The sequence below is a fragment of the Lepisosteus platostomus genome, unplaced genomic scaffold (assembly GCF_059453375.1).
Source record: "Lepisosteus platostomus isolate fLepPlt1 unplaced genomic scaffold, fLepPlt1.hap1 Scaffold_54_H1, whole genome shotgun sequence".
Lineage (NCBI taxonomy): Eukaryota > Metazoa > Chordata > Actinopteri > Semionotiformes > Lepisosteidae > Lepisosteus > Lepisosteus platostomus.
The window spans coordinates 139,302-159,207 of NW_028291672.1; the positions used below are offsets into that span (position 1 = coordinate 139,302).

The 19,906-nt window shown below is 42.7% G+C and overlaps 6 non-coding genes across 6 annotated transcripts; 4 read left to right on the forward strand and 2 right to left on the reverse strand.

Annotated features, from left to right (window-relative positions):
• Positions 1–5,863: 5,863 nt before the first annotated feature.
• On the reverse strand, positions 5,864–5,945 carry trnas-uga (transfer RNA serine (anticodon UGA)). The gene has a single exon. It is a non-coding gene; the product is annotated as a tRNA-Ser (tRNA).
• Positions 5,946–7,290: 1,345 nt separating this feature from the next.
• trnas-gcu (transfer RNA serine (anticodon GCU)) lies at positions 7,291–7,372 on the reverse strand. Its single transcript has one exon. It is a non-coding gene; the product is annotated as a tRNA-Ser (tRNA).
• Positions 7,373–7,751: 379 nt separating this feature from the next.
• On the forward strand, positions 7,752–7,825 carry trnak-cuu (transfer RNA lysine (anticodon CUU)). Its single transcript has one exon. It is a non-coding gene; the product is annotated as a tRNA-Lys (tRNA).
• A 1,170-nt stretch (positions 7,826–8,995) lies between these two features.
• Positions 8,996–9,068, forward strand: trnar-acg (transfer RNA arginine (anticodon ACG)). Its single transcript has one exon. It is a non-coding gene; the product is annotated as a tRNA-Arg (tRNA).
• Positions 9,069–11,757: 2,689 nt separating this feature from the next.
• trnar-ccu (transfer RNA arginine (anticodon CCU)) lies at positions 11,758–11,830 on the forward strand. Its single transcript has one exon. It is a non-coding gene; the product is annotated as a tRNA-Arg (tRNA).
• A 5,108-nt stretch (positions 11,831–16,938) lies between these two features.
• trnar-ucg (transfer RNA arginine (anticodon UCG)) lies at positions 16,939–17,011 on the forward strand. The gene has a single exon. It is a non-coding gene; the product is annotated as a tRNA-Arg (tRNA).
• The last annotated feature ends 2,895 nt before the right edge of the window (positions 17,012–19,906 follow it).

Here is a 19,906-nt window from a genome sequence, read left to right on the forward strand (position 1 = left end):
TGCTTGATGGAGGAAGCTCATTTCAGACTCTGTGATCTGCTCACCTGGAAAGGTCTGCTATACTACTACAAGAGAGAAGTAGAGTCTGGAAGAAGGGACAATTTTATGATGCTTTGGAAGATAATGTTTTTTTTTCTTATACTGAAAATGAAAGGTAGTTGTTTCTATATGGACTCAGTCTTTGGAATTTGTATATATATATTTCAGTGATCCCTCAGCCATTCCTTCTGTATTGTAATTCAATTTCTTTTTTAAAATTCCTTCCCCACTTCTAGGACCTGCAGTTGCTGAACTCCACAATGGCTTCTATTGGAAAGTCTGTGACTGAGACCAAGTAAGTGTTCACTTTTTTATGAAACCATTATTTATTTAGGAGCAATGAGCAATTCTTATATAAATGCAATAAAATCATTATGCTCAAACTATGAGAGAGAAAATTAAGGATAATTTAAGAAATCAGTCTTAGCTTGTTTCTATACACAGATGGTATTATTTATTTTCAAAGGAAACCCGCGAGGATTCCCCTGGTGTGCAAGATGTGCCTGAATACTCTTGATCAGCTTCCTGCTCACTTGAAGAGGGCGTGTATGAAGCACGCCACGGCAGAAAAGATCAGGATGGCCTCTCAACAGGCGAGGGAGGACATGATGAATCACCTGAAGAACGGGGTCATCGTGGATTACCACAGAATAGAGATCGTGTCTGGTGAGGCAAACAGGATAGTGGTTGTAAGACTGCTAGAGTCCTTGGGCCTTTTTGTACATGGGAAGCCTGAAGACACATTGGCAAGGTGAGATATTTTTAATCTGTAAGGCTTCTGTAGTTTCTTTTTGAAATCATTGTTACAACATATTATGTAAAAGCATGTTGAAAAGAATCTACCTGCATTCCAGCGGCCCTGAGCAAGAGGCCGCTGTCCAGGAGGAAGAGATGCCAGAGGCTGCTCTAGAAACTGAAACAGAAGCGGATAAGAAAGGGGAAGATGTGAGCTCTGAAGAACTCTATCAGCAGTAAGACTTTTTATTTTTCAGATGTATCAATTTTTTACTAAAATTCTAATTTGTCTTATAGGTATAAAATGTTTAAACCGGTGTTTTATATCCTTACAGGCCCTGAGTAGTTAAAAAGTATCAGCAGGCCGGAAGAGAGTGGCCCAAGCTGGACTCTATAGAAAGCACTCCCTGGATGCTCCTCTCCTGATTGGATTCAAACAGTACCTTACCAAGGATCTGGGAGTGGCAAATTATTCTCAGGAGGTATTTATTTTTTAAAGGCATTTAAAATTAAGCAATGGTATCTTCATTGTAAATGTTTTTATTTCTTAGCTTAAAATTCACCCATGTGAAATGATGTCAGCCATAAACATCATGACTCTATATTTCCTACCTGAATCTATTCTACTTAAATTATTACATTATACACAATTTGAGTTCATTTTAAAAAGTTAAAGGTAATGAAAGGAATGCATTTTCATAAGAAAGATAATACCGATATGCATGTGATAATCTTCCTTATATCATGTAGTGCATCATTTGGACACTTTGTGGGCTTCAAATACAAAGAAAATCATGTTCTATGGTACAAGATAAATACAAAACTTAAGCTTTTATTTTAATTAGATTTCTTTATAAAGCATAAGCAATAATTTATTACATCGCTTCTTGAATTAAATCTTTTGACAAGAGGTAAGACTTCTGTTACATTTAAACCCATGTTTAGCTGTGTTTTTTAGATTTAACTGAACCAATTTCTGTGTGTGATAATGTCCTTGAATTCTGACAACATCACACTAAATTACATGATATAAAACAGCTAATGTTTCTAGAGATAAAGTTTCTGAGATGCTTCTAATTACTTTTTATTACCAGGGACAGTTTAATTCACCTTGTACAGTACTGTAAGACCAAGATGCTTTTTTTAAAAGTTATTTAACATTTTATAGAACTTTGTCTACTATGGCAACATGATGTGCTTGGTGAAACTTGGAAAAATACTGCTTGGCCACTTATCTTAAGATAAAGATAGGATAAAGGTTTATCTTTTGCACCTACCTGACCCCCAGGGAAGGCCAATGCTTTCTAAGTTGATGGTTCCCTACAGTAGACTGTACTTTAATTTCAAAGGTAATGTATATTGACCCAAATCAGTTTTGGAATCCAATCTACTGACGAGATGGAGCACATCCTTTTTTCAGGATTTTAGCATCATACGTTTGGTATATTTAGTCCCTAATGCTGAAAGAAATGATCATAGAACATTTGGACACTTTGTGGGCTTGAAATACAAAGCAAATCATGTTCTATGGTACAAGATAAATACAAAACGTAAGCTTTTATTTTAATTAGATTTGTTTATAAAGCATAAGCAATCATTTATTACATTAATATATGTGAAAATAACATTTTAGCATCATACGTTTAGTATATTTAGTCCCTAATGCTGAAAGAAATGATCATAGAACATGACATCTAACCTTACCTGCGGTGTTTTTAATCCCTATTGCTCAATGCACGGTGAAAGCATTCCATACATGTGTCTGACAATGAGGAATGGGCCCCTGAGACAGTCATTTGCCTGTTTCACAAATGATCGTATTTTACTAGAGATTCTGTTTGGGATTCAGATGTGCATTCGGACAGCAATCCCTTTCAAGAAATGATACGTTCTGGATGAGGTCAAAGGTGCTGGAACACTGTATCTAGGATGTGTTTGCAGAGACTGTGTGTCTCCTGCTTCAACGCAGTGATAAACAGATGTGCTCCTTTAATTTATTGGTACATGCCCAGGGCAGTAAGCAGTCTGAGGATTTATTTCCAGATGGCATAGAGCAGTGAAGCAGTGAAGTAGTGCAAAACACTGGATCATTATATTATTAGAATCTATTCTACTTAAATTATTACATTATACTCAATTTGAGTTCATTTTAAAAAGTAAAAGGTAATGAAAGGAATGCATTTTCATAAGAAAGATAATACCGATATGCATGTGATAATCTTCCTTATATCATGTAGTGCGTCATTTGGACACTTTGTGGGCTTGAAATACAAAGAAAATCTTGTTCTATGGTACAAGATAAATACAAAACTTAAGCTTTTATTTTAATTAGATTTGTTTATAAAGCATAAGCAATCATTTATTACATTAATATATGTGAAAATAACATTTTAGCATCATATGTTTAGTATATTTAGTCCCTAATGCCAAAAGAAATGATCATTTGTTTAACATGCACAGGTCTGTCTCAAAGGATGCAGTACTCCTGAAGGGTCTCAAACCCTACATTTTGGATGCCTAGCTGTATCCCTCATATGTGGCACCTCAGAATGACTTCTAACCTTACCTGTGGTGTATTCAGTCCCTATTGCTGAATGCACGGTGTACATACTGCATACATGTGTCTTGAGAATGAGGAATGGGCCCCTGAGACAGTCATTTGCCTGTTTCACAAACAGGGACCTGGACCTAGACCTGGCCCGTACGGGGCTCAAACCCGCGACCTTGGCGTTATTAGCACCACACTCTAACCAACTGAGCTAACCAGCCTCACGACAGTGCTCCTCTCTGTGTTGCAAAAAATCAAACTCAGGGAATTTTGTCCTCCTTTGAATAGAAAGCTGTGTAATTCAGTGTACGGGCTTTCTCGTGCAGTTTCATGGTTCTTGTAACCCAAATCCTACACTGGCCTGAAGTGCCCCCCCATTTCACAGCATTTTTCAGCTGATTTAAAATGTACCTAAAGGAGAAGCATTATTGAAGACCATCAATTACCAAGAGCTTTTGTCAAAGGTTTTGGTGGTCATTTTGAATGACCACAGAGCGCTGTGACCTCGGTTTTACATCTCATCCAAAAGACAGCACCCTTTTACAACACAGCATCTCCGTCACTATATTGGGGCATTGGGACCCGCACAGACCTCAGGGTGAGCGCCCCCCCCGCCGGCACCATTAACACCGCTTCCAGCTGGAAGCTTTGTTTTTCCCTGTAGCTCATCCTCATCCAGGTACTGACCTGGCTCACACCTGCTTAGCTTCAGTGGGTTTTCAGTTGCGAGTTGCAAGGGGATGCAAGTGATGGAGCCGCTCGCTGCAAAAGCCACTGCATTGGCCGGGAATCGAACCCGAGCCTCCCGTGTGGCAGGTGAGAATTCTACCACTGAACCACCAATGCTCACTGCCTGAGCCTTCAAAAAAGACGCTTTTTTGGTGCTCTGTGCAAAACGCGTCGACATCTGCTTCCAGCTGCAAAATGCCATTTGCGGACGCTGAAGAACTTATTTCCAAGGCAGCGGGTACAAGCGATTGGGCGTTTTAAAACCACCAGGAACAGCAAAGAGGCGCGCTTCTTTGCTTGTGCCGAAACACACCGACTGAAGGCGGACAACGTAGTCGGCAGGATTGGAACCTGTGCGGGGAGACCCCAATGGATTTCTAGTCCATCGCCTTAACCACTCAGCCACGACTACAGCAAGCCCCACCGCCGCTGCGTTCTTGCTACAATCTTACCTGGATCGCGAGGCGCCGGCGGAAGCCTATTTCAAAGTCGTTCTCCGTTTCAAAAAAACATTTCCAAAATACAAGCCTTGCAGACAGACACGCCTCAGAGGACTTAAGGGTGGCTTCATGTCGGAATGATAAAGTCTCCCCGTCTGGACATGAAAATGCCACTTTGTTACACACAAAAAAAGAATCAACAACAGAGAAATGCCCACAAGCATTTGAAAAGCCGCACCACGTCGCACTTGAAATAGCTCTTACATTAGTGGTAGACACAGGAATCGCCTTTTTATTTACGCTCTTACCAACGCGATGGAAAGCAAAACAAAGCAAAGCAGAGCAAAACAAAACGAACAAACGAAAACCCTCACGTCCTGCACTTGCATATAACGCCGTTACGTGCCCAAGCGGTATTGTACGTCATCCTAGCACTGCACCCCGGGTCGTACGGTATATGGGAACGAGCACACGCCACGAATCGTCTCGAATCACTCCCTACAGCTGTAAGGCGCCTTGAAGCGTGCACCCCCAACATTCTTCTTTGCGCATCTGTGAAAGGTAAACTCTTGAGCAAACTCTGAACCAGCTCTAAGGAAACTAATCCGATTAGACGTTACTTTGACTCATCTTCTTACGCTCAGTGCCGGATTGCTCAAACTCCAGCTAGGGTTAGGGTTAGCATTCCCACGCTACTTAGACACTTTGTTTACGCTCAGTGCTGGATTTTGGGAACTTCAGGACGAGTGGGAATTTTCTCCTATCTGTCCATTCTGTTTTGTTTTGGAGACTCTTGGCTGCCTATGTTGTTCAGTGCAGCGTGAAGGAAACATTTTCCAAAACTGTGTCAGCTCAAAAGTTGTAAGAAAACCTCTCCAGGTGCTTTAACTCTCTTCATTTTTGTCATTTAATGTGACACTCGATGTATAACTGGAGCCTCACTTATGCAAATGGTGAGGCTCCAGTTCGACACCCAGTTCCACACCACTTTACAGTATATGACAAAAGCATGGCAGACTGTGCCGGACCAGCTGGTAACTTCCGCTTATTTTGACCATATTAAACATTGGAAATCTTCCCACTTGCATTTGTGACACTTGATTTTGGCTCCACCTAAGACACTCTTAAATCTTCAAACACTTTTCTCTTCTCTCGCAACACACTTGTCTGTCGGCACTATGTGGCAGCGTTGCATGACAACCCATCTCACCACGGAAAGGAACCTAACAGCTTTGGTAAGAGAGTAGAATTACCTGAAGAACTGCTTTCCATGGAAGCAGGACCAAGCGATGTAGCATTTTTATAGTACCAGGAAAGGAGAAGCGGCACTTCGCCTTTGCTGCACAGGCACAAGGTGATGTGCGGCAGACACCGTAGTCGGCAGGATTCGAATCTGAGTGGGGAGTCCCCAATGGATTTCAAATCCATCGCCTTAACTACTCGGCCACGACTACAGCGAGCTCGCCGCCGCCGCATTCCTCCTATAATCTAACACGGAGTGCGAGGTGGCTGCGGAAACTTTATTAAAGTCGCTCTCCGTTAAAAAAAAAATACCTTTCACAAGATACATGCCGGCAGACAGACACGCCTCAGAGGGTTTAAAGCTGGCTTCACGTTCAAATGATAAAGTCTCCCCGTCCGGATGTCAAAATGCAACTTTGGCAGACAGAAAAAACATCAACAAACCACAAATGTGGACAAGGATTTTACAAGCTGCACCACACTGCACTTTCAAAAGCATTTACATTCGTGTTAGACGCAGGAATTGTCTTTGTTTTGCGCGCTTACGAACGCCATAGAAAACGAAACAAAACAAAAGCCCTCAGCTCCTGTACTTGATTATAATGCCGTTACGTGTCGAAGCAGGAATTTACGTCATCTTACCACTGCAACATGGGGAATAGAGGGAAATGAACACACGCTACGAATCGTCTCAATCACTCCCTAGAGTCGTAAGGCACATTGAAGGGTGCACCCCCATCATTAATCGTTGGGCCTCTGTAAAAGGAAAGCTGTTGAGCAGTCTTTGAAACAGCTCGGATGAAACACTTGATTGTTTCCATGTGCATCTGGAGCCCACTTCTTATTTTCACTTCACGCCGCCCAAAGCATTTCTAAAACAGAAGATTCGCGTTTGGGAATGCGCCCTGCCCTACAAATAAAACAGGTCTACGGGTCTGAAACCTGCTCCACGGAAAACAGTTCTGTTGCGCTTTTGATCAAAGGGAGATTCTCTGTTCTAACTTTTTGATTACATAACACCCAAAGGGGCTTCTTTGGAGCTGGATTCCAACCAGCATCCTAAAGTTTCTTGGCGGTATCTTTTACAGTCCTCTGTTCGGTCGACAAGGAACAGAAGGGGGCAGCTTTCCTCACACATACAGTGCAATGTACTGTAGTGTTCCTGTTCATTGAATTCGCAGTTCTGCATCAGACCTCTAACTCGTTTCCTTAGCTTGGATTTAAGCCACGAAGCAGGCTTCTACTGTATAAACGTCTAGAGGAATCACAAACTATTTGAGAGGCCATCATCCCAGGGGGAACTGACAAAGTCTATCCCTAAACACCTAGCGCAGTCTCTCGAGAGACTGTCAAAAATCGCTTTCTCCGTTTGTGCTGCAAGTAAGTGAAAACGCGGTCTCAACCCAGAGCCACTTGGCAGCAGCGGCACGTAAATACTGTTACTACCACTGCTCGATACCAACGTTAGCCTACTATACCATGTTCAGCCACCGCTAGAAAATGTAAGGCTCTAGTACTGGAGCAAACAAAAGGAGAGCCAACGTCAAACGTAGAGAGCGACGAGGATGGGATTCAAACCCATGCATGCAGAGCACAATGGATTAGCAGTCCATCGCCTTAACCACTCGGCCACCTCGTCGATGAAACTGGGCTGTCCAGACATGGGTTGGCGCGCTCCAGATGATCTTTTTCTTTTTTTTCCCTCGTACTCGAGGGTCATTTTCCTGTTCCACATGCGATTTCAACATTTTCCTTGCGAGATGTCAAGCCAGCAAGCCACTGCTGTGGTTCAGTGGCCAGTGTGGAGTTCAGTGGCCCTGTTGTACACAGAAAGCACATTGAGCTCCTTGGACATGAAAAGTTCCAGATAAAAGCCATTTGTCATCCTTTCTCTTGGTGTCGATGTTGCTATTGTATGTAAAGGTGGCAACTTGCTCAACGAGCAGGCGGAGCACACACCGAATGCAGATGTGTCTGAGTGGTGTGTCCAAGTGGCTGCAAAAGGACAACACTCCCGGGGCGCCGTGGCTTAGTTGGTTAAAGCGCTTGTCTCTTAAACAGGAGATCCTGAGTCCGAATCCCAGTGGTGCCTTCTTTGTTCTGTTTTCTCGAACAGAACTGGTCCTTACAGACAACCGCCTACGGCTAGACTTAATTAAATGCAAGTATTCATTTCCTGTCTTTAACGCGACTTGTTTTTCTTAAAATGGATGGAACTTGCAAAACATGAAATACAAACATTGCTAATCAGCGCTAGCGGCTGGCAAAAAAAAAGAAGTCAGCAATGTTTTTTTTCTTTAACCTTAACCCTGCTAATGGAGAAGAGTTAAACGACCGAGTCTATGCAGCTTAAACGGTGCTCATGTCGGGTTCTTAGCTGAAAGGGTGGTAAATCACGCTCACCCCAGTCCTTAATCTTTTAAAAGGATACAAAATTGAACCTAGTCGCCACATCACATACATCCTGTTCAACGATAAAAAGGTGACATCTATCCTCGATCCAGAGTAAATCCCACAATGAGGGCATATTTTTTTCCACTTTACCATGAGTCGGGCTCAGCTGCACAGAGGCGAGAGCAGAGCAATGAGGTCACGGGGACAGGGGAGTCACACGCTGGCGGTTTAAACACGCGGAAGAAAACTGAGGGATCCACAGTATGTGGACCCTCCGTGCGCCATCAGTCCGCACTCCGGACTCTGAATCCTGCCATCCAAGTTAAGATCTCGGCGGAACCTGAGGCGCAGTTCCTTCTTAAAACGTAATCTGGTGAGCATTTCTAGAATCGTACTTGTATAGATGCAGCCTTTAATGTGTTGCTAGGTTAAAATTGATGACTTCTTGAACTTCAGTAGGCAACTGCCCTCTTGATTTCGGATTTAATTTCTTTATTACAGGGGCGCTTTTATGAAGACAGAGTCATGTTCAGGTACTTTGCTTGATGGAGGAAGCATATTTCGGACTCTGTGATCTGCTCACCTGGAAAGGTCTGCTGTACTACTACAAGAGAGAAGTAGAGTCTGGAAGAATGGACAATTTTATGATGTTTTGGAAGATAATGTTTTTTTTTCTTTGAAATCGAAATGAATCAGAATATCAGTGCAAAAGACAAACTCTTGGTTTGGTTTAAAGAGATATGGTTTTAAAACAGACAAAATGTAGAAAACAGGTGTTTCTCACTTTTGGAAAAGAATGGACCGGGGGTAATATTTTACTAGGTGCAGTGCTCATCTCACTGGGTTACAGTCCTGTAGTGTCACAGCAGGGCCAGTGGCGCAATGGATAACGCGTCTGACTACGGATCAGGAGATTGCAGGTTCGACTCCTGCCTGGCTCGGGTTGTTTTTAAACACATCGGGCTACTCCCTAAGTAGTCTGTGCTACTTACTGCATTGTAATCGTACCCAGTAAGATATTTCCTTCATGTAAATGAACTGCACCTGACAGCTTTAGAAAAACACCTGGGCTCAGTACGGTGCTGAGAGCTTAGCGTTGCTGTTCTAATTAGCACGCACTGCATCGGCTATGAGCCCGAACTTTTCAATTATTCCGATCAGTAAGTCAACACGTAGTCCACATGAACGGTAGAAATATTCTCTTGTCTGTCTCTTGTTTGTATAGAACTGAATGTCCCTGACAATGTACTGTTAGTTTTAATTGAAGAACGGCATTTGTGTTCAAATATACCAGACAAGTTTATGTAACTGCTCATGCGACACTCAGTTGTAATTAGTCAAGAAAAAAAAGTCGAACAACAGCTGCGGGTTTGATTCTGAACGTATGAGATTGCAGCGCCTTTTACTTCCATTGACAAATGATAGAGATTCGAAGAGAGATCCTTCAGACCAGCAAGCAAACCCACGGCTTTTTCGGTTTTCTATCTAGGCAACGTTGGTGTCTGCAATAGCATACATGAAAGCGTGATGCAATTTCTGTGGCTACATTTGTTGCACGTCATGCACAGTAAGAGTGTTTCTAACACCAAATAAAAAGTCAACAATTAGCGATCACGCCTTCTCCTCAGTTAACCCACTGAAACCCTTGCTGTTAACAGTTCTTTACTGCGTGCTTTACCAGCACCTACATATCGTGTCGGTTCTTTCAGCTTTATTCATTAGGTTTTCAAAGGCATAAGTAGAGCACCAGAGGTGCGAACGCAAAATGTGTGGTTATCTGAAGAATTGCTTCCCATGGCGGCGGGTCCAAGTGATTTCGCGTTGTTATAGTACCAGGAAAGGAGAAGCAGCACTTCACTTCTGCCGCGCAGGCACAAGGCGACGTGCGGCAGACGCCGGAGTCGGCAGGTTTCGAACCTACGCGGGGAAGCCCCAACGCATTTCGAGCCCATCGCCTTAACCACTCGACCACGACAAAAGCGAGCCCGCCACCGCCGCATTCCTCCTATAATCTAACACGGACTGCGAGGTGGCTGCGGAAACCTTTTTAAAGTTGCTCTCCGTTAAAAAAAATACCTTTCACAAGATTTGTGCCGGCAGACAGACACGCCTCAGAGGGTTTAAGGCTGGCTTCACGTTCAAATGATAAAGTCCCCCAGTCCGGATGTCAAAATGCAACTTTGGCAGACAGAAAAAACATCAACAAACCAAAAATGTGGACAAGGATTTTACAAGCTGCACCACACTGCACTTTCAAAAGCATTTACATTCGTGTTAGACGCAGGAATTGCCTTTGATTTGCGCGCTTACGAACGCCATGGAAAACGAAACAAAACTAAAGCCCTCAGCTCCTGCACTTGATTATAATCCCGTTACGTGTCGAAGCAGGAATTTACGTCATCTTACCACTGCAACACGGGGAATAGAGATGTAACGCAACGGGGGCTCAGGCGGGCGCCCTTGCCGCATCTGGTCGGCCCCATCCCGACTGGAGGCTCAAACCCGGGACTTCCGCGTCTCTCTGCAGCGACCTAGCCCCGTGAGCTAAAGAGAGATCTCTCCACAGCCCGGTAGCTGTGGTCCTGCTATCACAGGGAAGGGCGGTGACGTCACCCGCTCTTGTACGCCGACTCTTACACAGTGCCTGTCGGCCGTAAGCGTTACAGAGGGAAATGAGCACAAGCTACGAATTGTCTCTAATCAGTCCCTACAGTTGTAAGACGCTTGGAAGCGTGCACCCCCATCATTAATCTTTGCGCATCTGTGCAAGGTAAACTCTGGAGCAGTCTCTGAAACGGCTCAAAGGAAACACGTGATTGATTCCATGAGCATCTGGGGTTCATTTCTTATTTACATTTAATTCAAGGGAAAGGCTTGGGTCAGTTTCAGACGGCCTCCAACAGCGAGATTCAAGCGCCCCACCTTCAGCCCAATCTGCGCCGCCAGAACGCCAACGGCTCCTCTGGTCTCCGGGGTGCGGTTGTGACCCCGTAACCTAAAGTGTTGGTGGCAGACAAATGGAGACTAACAGGTGATGTCCTAGGACATGACTACATTGTGACACTCGGTTGGGATGGTGACCATTGCTTGGAAAAGAGTGCGAGGCCCCTTTAGAAAAACATTTTGTTAACAGGCATTCTGCCTCAGCCTAAACACCTATAGCTTGCAAAGCGCATGCTATTAGACAGGCACCTCTGCAAGACCTTAAGAGTCTCTTAAACTAGTGATAGTAAGGTGTTCCCAATGGGCGATGTTTGGCTTTCAAATCATCTCTCTGTGGAAGCGCCGAGATGCAGCTGTTTAAGGCTTAGAAGCAGCTGACTGTTTCACTACCTAGCTGATTACTGTCAGTCAGGGAGCTCAGAAGTGAAAAGCCTGTCTGAGAGACAATTCGCCGTCGATCAGTTCAATATGTTCCGTACCAGCTCGGCGCACCTGAGATCATCTTGGTAGCCGTGTAGCTCAGATGAGTGAGAGCGTGTGTGTGTGTACCACCGTGATTGGATGCTGGTCCGTCTCAGGTCACAGTAAACCTTCTGCTGCCTAACTTTCCTAATTTTGGGGATCCCTTTGAAAAAGCAAAGGAAAAAAAAACTGGCTCTCATCAGCGTGATCGACCCAACCCAGTGTGTCCCAGTGGCCTAATGGATAAGGCACTGGCCTCCTAAGCCAGGGATTGTGGGTTTGAGTCCCATCTGGGGTGCTCCTGTCCCATTTTGAGCGTACAAATGTCCTTGTGATTTGCAAAGCTGCAACCCCACCTTACTCAGTGAGCGTCTCTGCTTTTCTCTCACATACAGTTGGGAGAAAAACTTTTGTAAACAGCCCTTCGGAATGATGTGGATTTCTGCATGAATGGCTCCTAACATGTGATCTTATCTTTATCTAAGTCATAATAATTAATAAAGAGAGTCTGATTTAACAAACAACACACGCCCAACATTTGACATTGCTGTTTCTTTATTGACCAAATGGTTTAAACAATCAAGGTCATTGATGGAAAAAGTATGTGAACCCTTATATTAAGGAGCTAGTGGAACCTCCTTTATGACAAAAACCTCAACCCCCACTTTCTGTAGCGGTTGGTCAGACCTGAGCAGCGGTTAGGAGGTATTTTGGCCTATTCCTCTATGCAAAACTATTTCAGTTCATGTATATTTTTGGGATGTCTTGCGCTGAACGGCCTGCTTCAGATCACGCCACAGCACTTCAATGGGATTGGGGTCAGGACTCTTACTTGGCCATCCCAAAATACGGAATTTCTTCTGTTTCAGCCACTCTGTTGTTGATGTACTCCTTTGTTTTTGTCATGCTGCATGACCCAGCGTCTTTCGAGTTTTAGATCACAGGCAGACACCCTGACATTCTGCTGTAGATTTTCCTGATACATCTTGGAATTCATCGGTCCCTCGATGATTGCAAGCCGTACAGCCTCCGCTATGCTTCCCAGGTGGGATGAGGTTTTGGAGTTGGTATGCAGTGTTTTGTTATCTCCAAACATAACGCTGTGCACATTTACCAACAAGTTCAACTTTTGTCACGTCTGTCCACAGAACATTGTTCCAGGAGTTGCTGTGGAACATCCATGTGGTCTTTAGCAAACTTGAGAGGGGCAGTGGTGGTTTTTTTGGGGGGGAGAGCAGTGGTTTCCTCCATGGTGACCTCGCATGATCACCACTCCTGTTCAGATTTCTTCTTATGGTGGACTCATGAACACAGACGTAAGACAAAGTCAACCACCTGTTCGCTAGATCCCATCCCCACTCAGCTAGTCAAAGATTCCCTCGAGGGACTGGCAGGACCTATAATTAGTATGATGAATGCATCGCTTGCGTCAGGCATTGTACCTGATCAATTTAAGGTAGCGGTTGTTAGACCGCTCCTTAAGAAGTCAAATTTGGATCCACAAGTTCTTAACAACTACAGGCCTGTCTCAAAGGTCCCATTTCAATCTAAAAGTCTTGGGAGAATAGTTGTTGCCCAACGTCAATCGTATCTGGATTCAAATAATATACTTGAGAAATTTCAGTCTGGTTTCTGAAACTGCATTAACAAGAGTCATAAATGATATTCTCTTAGCTACTGATGCGGGGAATGCAACAGTGCTTGTGCTTCTAGATCTTAGAGCTGACTTTGACACGGTTGACCTCTCTGTTTTGTTACACAGGCTTGAGTTTGAGGTTGGCTTATCTGGAACCGTCCTTCAGTGGTTTACTTCACATTTTACTCATCGTTTTCATTATGTTCAAATATCTAATAATTGTACTGCTTCATCAATGTCACGAGTTCAATTTGGGGTACCAGAAGATCAGTGCTGGGACCAATATTGCTCTCTCTCTCTACATGCTGCTGCTAGGTAGGATAATATGAAAAAATAATATGAACTTTCATTCATATGCTGATGACACTCAAATAAACATTTTGTTTACACCAAACGACAACTCTTCTATTATCAGTTTAGTTAAATGCATTAAGGAAGGAAATACTTGGATGTGTGAAAACTTTTTGTTACTCAACTCTGAGAAAAATGAGGATCAGTTGATCGGAGGCAACAATACTGATAGGACTACTATAACTTCAGCACTTAACTCAGAGGATTTAAACATTTGCCTCAAAAAGACAGCACGTAACCTAGGCGGCATATTAGACACAAGGCTCTTAAAAACTTGCATTGTTAAGTGCCTTGGGACAACCTTGTTGTGAAAGGCGCTATATAGAAATACATTGATTTGAATTGAATTGACAATGTAAAATGTTGTGTGTGTTGTTTGTTAAACAAGACTGTCTTTATTTATCAAAAAATAAAGGAATTTGCTAGGAATGCAAACGTTAGGTTGCGCTTCTTCATGCTGCATCGTCGGCATGAGTTGAGCTTTTTAAACGTCTGTACTTACTGTGCCCCATAAGAAATCGTTTGTCCCCGTTCAAAAGAGATTGTGCGATGTCCTGCAGTGTTCGCAAAGCAAACCTTTGACAGTTTGAAAAGAGGAATTTATTCTGCTTCCTGTGCGTGCAGTAGTTACAAAGTTGAACGTCTTTACACGATTTGCTGCAGTTTTCAGTGGGCGGGCTTTGTCAGATGGCTTGGAAAAACGCACTGTGTTTCGGCTCGGGAAACATCATGAGAAGTGTCCTGCATGTTTTCTGTGTATAGCTGTCTTTTAACGCATACAGAATTCATTCGAAATCATTGATTTCTCCAATTAACAAGGGTCCCTTAAAAGATGAGTCAAAGTAACGTCTAATCGGATTAGTTTCCTTAGAGCTGGTTCAGAGTTTGCTCAAGAGTTTACCTTTCACAGACGCGCAAAGAAGAATGTTGGGGGTGCACGCTTCAAAGCGCCTTACAGCTGTAGGGAGTGATTCGAGACGATTCGTGGCGTGTGCTCGTTCCCATATACCGTACGCCCCGGGGTGCAGTTCTAGGATGACGTATAATACCGCTTGGGCAAGTAACGGCGTTATATGCAAGTGCGGGACGTGAGGGTTTTCGTTTGTTCATTTTGTTTTGCTCTGCTTTGCTTTGTTTCGTGGTCAAGAGGCGTAAGGTAAGTCGTTATCCAGGGAGAACACTGGTGGCAAACAGTCCGAGGTGAGAGGCGAGGTCCAAAGTCGAAAAGGCAGAAGGGGAGTCCAATATCCAGAATAAACGAGGTAATGGAAAAAACGCCAGGAAGAGCTCTCAAGGAGTAGACTCAATACCAGTGGGAAGCAGGTAAAGATGGTAAAAATAGCACTGCGTACCGCACGGTGGAGTGTGTGCAGGTGGGTTAACTCGTGCGGCGGCGTTTGTTAATAATCACCCGCTGCTGGTGCTGTTTAGATTGCTTAAGAGTTGGTCTTAACTGCCTGGCGGTCATGACAAGCTCCTCTTTAAGCTGTGGTTTAGTTTTGCATTCATGTGTTTCTAGAGCAGTTATTTATGGGGGTGGGTGGGTCTTTCACAGAGGCTCAGGACAAATCCCCTGCATGAAAGTCTACTGTGTGCGTTCAAGCAGTCACAGGTCAAGAGCCAGGCAGGAGGACAATGGACAGAAGAAGCAACGAACTAAAAATAAAAGAACGAATATGAAAAAGCCACCATCTTTTTCTTTTTGACATTTTCCGACTTTCATGCAAGCCAGGACAAAGTTGCTCGTAGCTACTTGTGGATTCAAATACTCTATCGAGTGCTTTGATGAGTTTTTGCAATTTGATTGTCGTCCTGTCAGCCTGTTTCTGTTTTTTTTTTCAATCTAGTGATGGAAAGTAAGAGGGAAATGATGGAGCAATCAATAACCGCTCCGGAAAAATGGCAGAAAGAAATGGCCCGTCACTAAGGACATTTGTGAAGCAGAGGAGTGACATCACCACAAAGGCGACTTATTCTGCTGATCGTTTTGGTGAATAATGATTGAGGCGTGTTAAGAGAAAGGTAGCTGCGTCAGCATGCTTAGGCTGCAAAGGATAAAGCAAAGGTTTACTCCATGCTGAAAAGAGAAGAAAAGAAGCACAACGTTTCGGCTGTGGAGCCTTCTGCGCCATCTTCTTTAGCGATGGTGATGATGTTTACATTGGAAAAACTGAGACACGCATACTGGAGGGGCTTGAACCACCAACTTTTCAGCACCACAGAGTCTGACAGTCTTTTGTGCGCCCTACATTTGCAGGTTTATGGTCAAAGAAAACAATCACTTGCGCTTCTTGCAGCCGGCAATCTTTTTCCACTGACAACCAAGAAATGGATTTCATCTTTCACAAGCTGTATGGATTTCTTCAAAAACAAGTTATTCCAGAAAGGAAATGAATTCTTGCATTAAACTGAACCAAGCTGTACATGTTTGTCTGAAATGAGACATGCGGCACAACAAGACACGGAGAGAGGCACCGCTGGTATTCAGACCCAGGATCGCCTGCTTACTAGGCAGGCACTTTAAGCCACTAGGGAACAGCGCCAGCAGAGCACCGCGCTTTTACAGACACTTGGACACATCTGCGTTCGGTGTGCACTTAACCTGCTCTCTGAGCCCGTTGCCTCCGTCCCATTTAATAGCAGAACTGACGCCAAGAGAAATGATGAGAAATGGCATTTATCTGGCACTTCTCATGTCCAAGGAGCTCAATGCCCTTGACACCTCCCCAAGGCGACAGAGCTGTGCATTCTTTGGCGACAACATTTTTTCTTTTGTTTTATTTCTATACTTATTGATAGAATAAAAACGATATGTCATGTACTGTAAGGGAAATGTCTCTTTTCATGGGGAAAGCTAGCACCAGCAAATGTTGTGTTTAGAAGAAGTGATTTAACATGACACGTGACCTAATTTACCGGAGCAAAAGCTCACCCAGCAAGCCCTGCTTTACTTCTACAGGAGAGAAGTACTGTAGAGTCTGCAAGATGTTCAGCTGGGTAGCTACGTCAGCATGCCTCGGCTGCAAAGGAACAAGTAATTGGTTTATTGCATGCTGAAAAGAGAAGAACGGAAACACAGCATTTCGGCCGTGAGATCTTCTCACACCTGAAGAAGCCTCACACCTGTAAAAGGCTCCATGGTTTTCTTTCTTCTCTTTTCAACATGGAATACACCTATTGTCTGCAAGATGTGACAATTTCACGGTGTTTTGGAAGAAAACCTTTTTTCTTTGAATTCAAAATCAATCAGAATTTCAGCACGACACACCAACACTTTTTCTGTTTTAAGGAGATGATATTTTAAACCTGATAAAAATAGTAGGAAACACAAGTTTCTTGCTGTGAAAATTTAGATGGGGAAGTGTACTACTAGTAGCAGTGTAGAGCTCTCTGTGGTGGAGTGCAAGCGCATGTTCTATGGGCCAGTGGCGTAATGGATAACGCGTCTGACTTCGGATCAGAAGATTGTAGGTTCGAGTCCTGCCTGGCTCGTGAGGCTTTTAAACCTCTCAGGTTCCTCGGTAACAGGTTGCCGTCATGTATATGAACTATAGAAAAGCATCTGCCACAACCCGTAAATTAGCACACAAGTGCGGGCTAGTTAACACAGAACTGTATGGAGATCATCTCCAGCTCCGAGCTCAATTGCAATGAAAAAACATGCAGAACAGAACTGGAGAGCAGCTGAATTTGTGCTCAGTAGGGTGGGTAGGAATCAGCATTGCTATTGTTCTAATTGGCATGAACTGCAGGGGATCTGAATCAGAACACGTCACTTAGTTCGATCATTGCGTCAATATGTAGGCCACGTTAATATAGAATTATTACTTTGTCTGTCTCGTCTTTGTATATAGCTGAATGTCCCTGACAATTTCATGTTAGTTTTTAAGAACGACATTGGTGCTAATATATACATATATAGCATATAAGGAACACGTAAAAGTTTAGTCCATGCTGAAAAGATAAGAAAACCGCCACAACGTTTCATCTTGGAATAAATCTTTACTTGTTGTTTTGCAGCCTACCCATTCTGACCTAACTCCTCCCTTGAAATTCCCTAACAGATAAGGGTACGTAACGGCTCATGCGATGCTCAGTTGCAATTTGTCCCAAAACAAACAAGAACAGCAGCTGAGGGTTTGAGTTTGAACATGCACTGTATTAAAGCAGCTTTTATTTCCATTGATAAATGCTAGATATTCCTACAGAGATTCTCCAGGTAGTAAGCGATTCCTGTTTCTGTTTCTATTTCTGTTTCATATATATATACAGTATATATACAGTATTGTACTATTATTATATAATTTGTTACACTGTGGCTGTGTTGTGTGTGTTAAGCTGCTGTTGCACTGCAATTTCCCTCACGGGATCAATAAAGTATCTATCTATAAGAAGACATTACCAACAACGACCACAAGATGGAGATATTGTCTAGACATTACCAACAACGACCACAAGATGGAGATATTGTCCAAAGAGGCAAGAAGGGCAAAGCCGCGATAAGGTAAAATCATTTTTTGTAAGAGATTGCTGTCAGAATGCACATCCGTATCCCAAACAGAATCTCTAGTAAAATATGATCATTTGTGAAACAGGCAAATGAGTGTCTACTACAATATGATTGCTACAGATGCAGCCATTCAAAATGCGCAGGCGTACGCTGTACGCAGTCTACCACAAGTTACCGGTATATACCGCGAGTTATCGGTAAATACCGCTAGCAAAATAATAGTATCCGGAATTTCCGCAAGGTGGAGCTAATAAAGCTCAACTTCTCATGTTTGAGCTGTAGCCATCAAAGTCTTTAATGAAGATATTACTAATAGTATTAATAATAAATGACCTTGGACAAGCTGTAAACTCAAAGTATTGCCCTGGTCCACATTATTTTTTTCATTGACCGTCTTTGTAAAAGTAACACCACAGCATTTCGCAATCACGCATTTTTTTCCAATCATGCAAAGTACAGTAATTTTTGAGAATCGATTCACCATGCCTTTCACATGCTCATAAAAGAGGTTGATTTAGGAACATAAACATATTACCGTATGCAAACTGTACTGTATACAGTTTGTATATGTATATGTATATGTATATTTAATGTCTTAACTGTGCCCGTTTAAGTATTGAATATTTATATGGAATTTTACCACTGAAGGGAAATCTTAGTGCCTGAGCATAAAAAGAATAGGAGCATGCTGCAACGCGTGTGAAGGCCATAAACGATATTAATTTTGGAACATAAACATACAGTATATGGCTGGTCTCGGTACTTTAAAGAAAACATACACGAAACATGGTTTCATTATGACCAGAATCGGTCTTGAGATATTTTTAACTTGATTTACAGTATTTGAGAGGTATGTCTTGACACCGATACTACGTAAATACTCCTCACGTATATGTTTCTAGGTTTATATTATGCATTTCATACGGTCAAATTGCTTTTGAGCAACTGATAAGAAGCGCGAAACGGTATGCCCAGGGCGTTTTAGTTTTCGTTTTGTTTTAATGCAGTGCAGTGGATTGATTAGAGATATCAAGTACATACAAGTCATTTTTTAAATGTTGTAGTTCGTCTTGTAAAAATGGTACGAGTACATCATCTGTCAACAATTACACAGGTTCTGTTTCCATATTGCGGTTTTTGGTTACGTAATATTATTTTCTAATTCACGTTGTGAATATATGATTTGGGCAAACAGAGCCGCAAAGAAGTACATTATGGGTTGTTGTTGTTTTTTTGCAGTTTTATCTAAAATAAGCGATGCTTAAACCTTTGTCTGATTCTTGTGAAACTATCCACACGACAGTTACCTAGGAGTTGACTTCAGTGATGTCATTGATGGGATGTTTCTAAAAATCCATCCTCTGTAAAACATCTTCTCTAGTTGTTCTGCATATGTATTCGCTAATGAAGCTGTGTGTTCTGAGCCTGGTTCTCTACATTTCTGTATGAACCAGCTTAGAGGGCTAAAGACAGCTTGTGTTTAAATTGAGTGTAAGGTAATTTATGCTTCTAAAGTCATGGTCAGCATTTATTATTGTACTGTGCTGTAAACTTCTTCTGTGCCTAATTACATTATTTTATAGTCGATAATGTTTCTGTAGTGCTTTTTCAGCCCTCAGCATGTGTCTGCGCTGGTGGTGCTGTGGGTTAGGTTCCTGACTCCTATGTCACATGGTTTGTGGTTGAATCTCATGGAACTATGACTTTAATTTTTAACAAACATTTCTTTGAAAAAATGAAACATTTCCCTTGGTCAGAGATTAAATAAAACCTCACTCGCATCAAAACAAATTTATATTTCTAAATATCACAACATGATCGAATTTACGTTTTTTTAATAACAATGAATAGTCACCTATGCGTTACAAAATAAACAT